General features: G+C 44.5%; 1 protein-coding gene across 2 annotated transcripts in view; it reads right to left on the bottom strand.

Annotated features, from left to right (window-relative positions):
* Nucleotides 1–7,500, bottom strand: part of LOC140562004 (phosphofurin acidic cluster sorting protein 1-like) — a 64,350-nt gene that overhangs the window by 55,614 nt on the left and 1,236 nt on the right. The gene's annotated exons all lie outside the window — the stretch shown is intronic.

The raw sequence follows: 7,500 nt of genomic DNA, 5'->3' as shown, positions 1-7,500 counted from the left end.
GCACTTGCCGCAACTTGCACTGCTATTGAGCAACACTTAAATCTAGCCATCACCTCTCTCTTTATCCCCCCTCCCACTTTCCCTATATTGCAAAACTCATCACAAGGCAGGATTTGCGGTCAGAAGGAGAATTAGAGAACATTCAGCAGAAAATCAAGGTTTCTGATGTGACCCGTCAGTCAAGGCACGTCTGGAGTCGAGCTGAGCAGTCACTCACAGACTCGCTTACGTGATTTTGACACTATACGTCCTTAAAAGTAATGGTGCTACAGAGGGTTCCTTGAGCAATGCCATAGAGGAACCAACTTTGGTTCCATAAAGAACATGTTTTTTCAATATGTATGAATGTCAAGACGTTTTAAAGCAGCATTATGTGAGAATGGGTATTTCTTGCTCCCAGGCTCCGCCTACAGTGTTCGTGCTTGAGCCATGCACATGCTTTTATGGACAAGCTTCCTGAAAATGCACTGAAAGTGAAAGAAGCATGTGGTTGAGGCAGTGGAGTAATATTAATACATAATTTTACAGGATATGACTCAGGATATGCAGAGTTCTGCTGTTCTCGTGAGCAATGTTCTGCCCCCTTCACCAAAAAGTTTACATAGTGCAGTTCCTGATGACCGAGCCCATTGTAGCTCCAATCATAGAGGCGCTACTCTCCCTGTCACAGTCCACATGACCCACATGATCTAGAAGCTGTTATTTTAAGGTAAAAATATTACATAAAGCTGCTTTAAAATGATAAGAAGTGTGTGACAACTCAGGGTTGCATGTTGTGGAACACCACAATCATTTGAATGAGTGCTGATATTAATGCAAATGAATATTTTTTCAGTTCTCTGACACACGCCATGCTCAGGAGAACGGTGCCAACACACCGGTTTGACAGTATTTTGGCTTAACCAATGCAGACTCACGGCCTTCATTTGCACTTACTGATGCAGATTAGTGTTCCATGGCATCTGTGCGGAACCTAGTCATCATCATCAGGATTAAGCAATCAGTCCTGTGAAAATATTAGGACAGACAAAGACCCAAAACATCTTTGTCTTTCTGAACTTACCCAATTTACCTCCCTAAATAGCCAAGAACCCAACCCACTCATTAGCACTCTCCCCCTGCTCCCAACACTAGGAGGGTAAGGGCTGACACAATGCACACCAGACACAGCCTCTTATCGAACCGCCTTCACCACAGTCAACCGGGCAACTGGGCAACCTGACCAACGTGCCCGGGGACATAGCTCTGATGCATTGGCTAGTAGACGCCTGTGCTGGCCAGCATCACACTGAAACATCACACTCTATCCACATTGAGAGAGAGCAAGGCCAATCGTGCTCTCTCAGGCTCAGGCTGCTGATGGCAGCAGCATGACTTTATTTGAATGGATTTAAACAGGTAAACATTTGCTCTTGATAGTTGAGGTGAGTGGTGAAGATCACCATGGCCAGCTCCAAAGAGTTCCCTGAGCCCTTCAGAACGAAGGCTGTAGATGCAGAAGAGCCTGGGAAGGGATTTAGAAAGCAGGCGTTCCACTGTCCAAGTGAAACCACTGCCCGCATGGCCAGGTCAGGCCATCCTAGCAAAGTCAGCCCACAAGAGCAGACTACAAGAAGCGTAAAGGCACCTCCAACAAAGTTCAATGAACAAGTCATGACTGAGGGTGAATACAGGCAGTAGTGTAAGACCCTGTGATGCTGGGTCTTACTGAGCTGAATTTGGATCATGATAAAGGTAGGTCCATTCTCCTGTCCGGTCTCTATCGTTTACCTTCGCCTCTCCCTCTGCACGTTCTACCAATCTTGCTCTCCCAGCCTAATCACGTAATCTCTTCATGCTTGCTCGTTTTTGTGCTCACGCTCGCGCTCACTTCTTTCTCCAGTGTAATCAAACGGAGGGGAACGAAGCGTGACTCGTGCTGCACCAAGAAATTGGTCGCAGCACAAACAAAAGGATGCGAAACAACCTGGCCTTCGCTGCTGCAGAGAAGAAGAACATATGCAAATCAACACTGACTCACCAGACAGACAGGCAGACAGACAGACAGACAGGCAGCCGGCGTGTTTGTACTGATAACACAACGTTTAAGGAGGCCAAAGCGCGACACCCTCATCATCACTCGCTGATAACAAAAACATCCCAGCAGCAGCAATGACCTAAAGACGGATCCGCTCATTTACCGATCGATCCGAGACAAACAGAGAGTCAGCCGGGAATCTAACGCTCCCCTGAATCAGACGCAGCCTGGGACGTTAAGGATTATACTAATTTTCTGTCTGTGTTGGTACAAAGACCAATGTGCAGCATGTGCAAAGCCTACTCAAATCAACTACACGATATGTCCAAATGTTTGTGGACACCCCTTCTAAATAAATGCATTCGGCTACTTTCATTTGCAGCCATTGCTGACACAGATGTGCAAAATGCACAAACACGCACACAGCTTGTCTAGTCCCTGCAGAGAAGCACTGCCAATAGAATAGAACTCTGGAGTCCGGAGCAGATAAACATTTGATAAACATGTTGGCACTATGCCCAATGCCAGGCGTAGGTTAAAGAGGTATAAAAGCACCCCCCCCCCCCCCCCCCAGCTTGAGCTGTGGAGCAGTGGAACAGGGCTCTCTAACATGATGGCTGGCGCTCCATCCAATACATCTGGGATGAGGTGGGGTGCTAATGATGCTGACCGACAGCCTGACCTCACTAATGCTCTTGTGCTGAATCCAATCAAATCCTTACGGCAAAACCTGGCAGAAAGCCTTCCCTGGACAGCAGAGACAGTTACTCCAACAGAAGCAGGATGAACTCTGGACAGCTGACTGGAAAGAAGCATGCTGTGGTACAAGATGCCTGGTGCCGCTGCAGCCCCAAAGCTCAGACTTTTTTTAAATGCACAGAGTGTGAAACCCAGTCTTTGTTGGTCAAAGAGTCTGCGTTCGTGTCCTAGCGCAAAGCATGTTTTTACAGAGCTGCACTATATCAGAGGTCACTGGCCTCTTGGAGAGCTCAACTGCATCCAGCATGCTGCCTCCCATACTTACCCAACACTAATGCAACTTCTGAAAGGGTTAATTGGCTGGAGCAGCCATGGTAGATTACTCTTACATCGAGAAGGTAGAGCTCAAGACCAGGATTAGTCACTACTGTAGTAGTTAGGCAGACTGGAAATGACAACGTGCTGCTGTTACCGTTAGGTACAGCACACCCAGCCCATCCTGATAGCAGCCAGGTTTCCTATTCAGCAGCTGAATTAAATTCAAGTGAAAATAAAACTGTCAGCATTAGGACTGTACAAACACAAAGAGAGAATGAAGACAACACACACTCAACATCAGAATGACTCAGGAAATGCTGCTGGCTAGGGGTGTACCTTTATGGGATTTCCCACTAGGTGTAATTTCGACCCTGTGTTGAATTCAGAAACCCCCCAAAAAAGGTGAAAAAAAGGCCTTTCCATTCCTCTCAACACCAGTCGCTCGACTTCGATCTAACTGAAGCTAATGCTGACCAGCGTTTCTCTCCTGATTCAGAGCAGTTTAACACGTGCAGACTGGCAGTTTAGTATTTATTAAATGGCGAATATAAAATGATGTTTGTCCACTTCGTTTTCCCCCTGCGAGCAAACTGAACTGTGTATTTGATCATTTTTCACTATATATTTTTCCACAATAAGGCAGGTTGTGGTGGTGCAGAAGCCACGGAAACGTAGAACCATTTGCTCTACTCGTTCACCATACAGCCCCTGACCCCATCCTGTCCCCAGTAATACCACACACTGCAGAAAATACGGTATGAAAAAAGTGGAGACCGCCCAACGCTCGTCTGTTCCACAAAAAGAACAGCTCAAAGCCATCACTAAAAGCCCAACATCCGTGACATCTATGTCTATGATGAGTGTATGCTAAAGATTGCCACCGAATTAGGGCTGGGCGATATAGTAAAGATTACAGATTCTTAAAAACTGCTATTCAGATCCTCTCCCATACTGAATACAGTGATTTTTATTTAACATCTGCTGCTCTTCATCTAGTTAAACCAGTCTAATTACACTGTTAGTATAAAATCTGCACTTGATCCATGTTTATTAAGCACCAACACGATCCTCGATAGGCTTAGAAAATCATACTGTGCATCACGAGAACAAAATTTATCACGATATGATAAATCATCGTATTGCCCAGCTCTTTATTGAATGCACTACAGCATTCTCATGTGACTTCGGATAAGCCTTTTTTAAAAATGTTATTAAAAAATAAATAAATAACCCTCCACAATGTTTTACAAGCTGATTGTGATTTTTCTTGTATGACTGGCTTGTAAATCATTTGACAAACTCTGCTTTGATAGGCTGGTTTACAGCAAGGCCCCAATAAATCTCACGCAGACGCCACTTAGCATAGCATAACTTTAAGGCCCCATAACAAGAACAAAGTAATAATTTTGTGAAATTGGACACTGGACACTGGACGGTGTTGCAGTCCCTTTCAGCACATTGTGCAGTTAGCTAGCTGAAAAGATGGTAAAGCCGGTGGCATAAAAGCCATTTATTTTAGGGCACCATTAACTTCCAGCCAGAATGTACACACACAAGTGTGTTTTTAACGTCATCCTAAAAACAAACAACAAAAAAAAACAACAAAAAAAAGTTATATAAAACCATATACACAACACTTTCACCATGCAAAGATCCACTTAATCACTATAACGGTTCTATACAGCAAAACCTCATATTTCTCAACATAACAACTGCCTTTACAAAAGAGCCTAAGAGCAAAACAGAACCATCACAACACTACAACATAAAGATCGTTCAGAACCAGGGCTGGGCAGTATGTACGTTTTTATACCGTTACACCGTCTCAAAATAATATTGCGGTGTACGGTTTTACCGGGCAGGGGGTGGGGAGCTGATAACGTTAACGTGGCTGAAAAACTGAAAAATGACTAAATTCAGCGTTACGTTTAGATGAGAATGACTCGAGTGACTGGTGATTAACTGGTGTCTGAGAGAGTGAAGTGGAGCGACTGGTATCGGGAGGAACATGAGAGGCCGGTTCTGCTGTGTTTGGACTGGCAGCTGTCTATCTAGGCTTAGATAAGTTAGCTAACAGGCTAAACACCACAGCACAGACCGTGTTCCAGATAGCTGAGGTTCAAATCACACACGTCTAGAGGAGAAAGCCTCACACCCGAGGTCGAGTGAATGGTCCTAGGCGTGTTTTCAGGCACAATGAATGAGCTCGACTAGGGTGGGCCTGTTTTCCCCCCACATGTTTTCAGAGCATGACATCACAAATCATTGAGCACCCACAGCGCCCCCCACTCTTTAATGCACATGGGGAACGAGCTCATTTGGCCATGTTTTGGATACACACCACACAGAAAATACTGGCCTCATTTTCAGATGCTGTGAAACGCAGCGGTATACGGTATTACCACTATACTGCCCAAGCCTATTCATAATTAATAAATATTAGTAGCAAAAGCTGCTACGAACGAAAGAAAGCACTTGTGGGTGGAGTCCGGACAGGTCAGTTAAGCCCATGTGGGAATAGGTGAATCACTGTAACCTCCGGACAATGAAGTGGCTACTATGGTCAGCCTGTACACCACCAATAACAGTCAAGAAACGCTCCAGGTCCTGAGACACAGTGCAGGTTCCTGGTGAGTCAGAAATACGCCATGCAGGCTGCTCATACACTCAGCAAAGCAACAGTGACTGAATGATTCAACAGACACTGCAGACTATCGCCAACAAACAACAACAGGCAGCCACTCTCTGTCTGCGCACACACACACACACCTCTCTCTCTCTCTCTCTGAAACACACACACGGGTGTCGTGTATCTCTCATTAAGCCGTATTAAGCTCTAGTTAAGCAGCTGGGGGTGAGTTCCAGGGCTGCTGGGTCTGTCAGTGTGAAACAAAAAAGACAAAGTTCATATCCATTATTAATGGCAACCCTCAAAACTACACCTGGGACTCAAGTGAGAGCTATTAATGCTGTCTGGCGCATCCACCGAAACCCTGACAGACCAGCACATGCCGACCAAGAAAACAACAGCAGACAGAAGACGCCTTCAGGATGAAGTTGCAAGTCCAGGCTCTGGTGATTCAGACAGAGAAACGATGGAGAACCTGCAGAGAGCATCTGCAACGCTACACCACTAGTAACTTTACAAAGACGTCGTCCAAATAGATCATCACAGATCATCGCTGCCTCTTACATCGCTAATATTATTACATTTTTCTGTACATGGTTCTTTGTAGAACCTTTTTAAATGGTTCCACATGTTGTCCCTCCATCTGAAGAAGATTTTACCATGATTTCACCATGCTGGTCACCAAATGGTAGCATACAGAAACAACAGTGTTAAAAGTAGGAACCTCAAGGAACCTTCAGGGGTTCTTCAATTTGAAACTGTTGAGGAACCTCTTTGAGGAACCTTCAAGGAATCTTTTTCTTCTAAAAAAAAAAAATCTTTTCTTTAAGGTTCCTCAAAGCACCTTAGGAGGTTCGTCGATTTGGAACTGTGGAGGAACCTCCTAAGGTGCTTTGAGGAGCCTTAAAGAAAAGGATTTTAGAAGAAAAAGATTCCTTGACGGTTCCTGAAGGAACTGATACTCTTAACAGCGCGTGGCCTTTTGGTGCCTCGAAACGGATCTATATAGAAGCATATACAACATATTCTCCATCATTCGTCCCCCAAAAAAAAAACATCCAAGCACACAAAAGATGTCTTGCCGAACTCATGGTTCTAGATGCAACCATTGCTTTAACTAAAAAAAGCATTAAACTACCATCTTTTTAAAGCACATATGAGGGGAAATAGGCCAAATGTGCAGCTAATAAACTCCCATTTCACAATTTCAATATCCTGTACTCAGTAGAGACAGACGACGTCTCCAGGATGAAATCCTAACTCCAGTCTTACTGGACAAAGCTCCAATAACCTGTAGAGTATCTTCAGAATTACACCACCATCACTGACCTTGACTTACTGTGTTGATGAAATGCAGGCTTCCAAACGTATCACAGCATGAGTGCTTCACATTACTTCAGGAAAGCATGGAACCTCACCAAATTTACCAAACGTGGATGTTGTAATAATTTTTATTATTATGCTTTTTTATCAGCATTTTGCTTTCTGCACTGCCCATGACCAATCTTTCACCAACCAGGGCTGACCACATTTACATTTAAGCCATTCCAGAGCAACTTACAAAAGTGCTTTGCTATTTACCCAAGGATAACCTCAGCTAGTCTGAACAGGCTAAAAATTCAAAGATGCCTCTAAGCTTCGACACTACTACACACAAGTCAATAAGAAGACCACTCTCCAAGTATTCTCGGACGAGGGGGGTCTTCACTAGGCTCTATTTACATTAAAACAAGCGTTTGCGGACATGGTCAGTGCTCTAGAAGTACTGAGATTATCCGCAACACACCCAGACAGGCATAACGTGGCGTAATTCATCCCGATAATGATAAATATCGTG

This window comes from Salminus brasiliensis, chromosome 9, assembly GCF_030463535.1.
Source record: "Salminus brasiliensis chromosome 9, fSalBra1.hap2, whole genome shotgun sequence".
NCBI classification, from domain to species: domain Eukaryota; kingdom Metazoa; phylum Chordata; class Actinopteri; order Characiformes; family Bryconidae; genus Salminus; species Salminus brasiliensis.
Note: the sequence above shows the minus strand (reverse complement) of the source record. Positions and strands in the feature narration are given on the sequence as shown.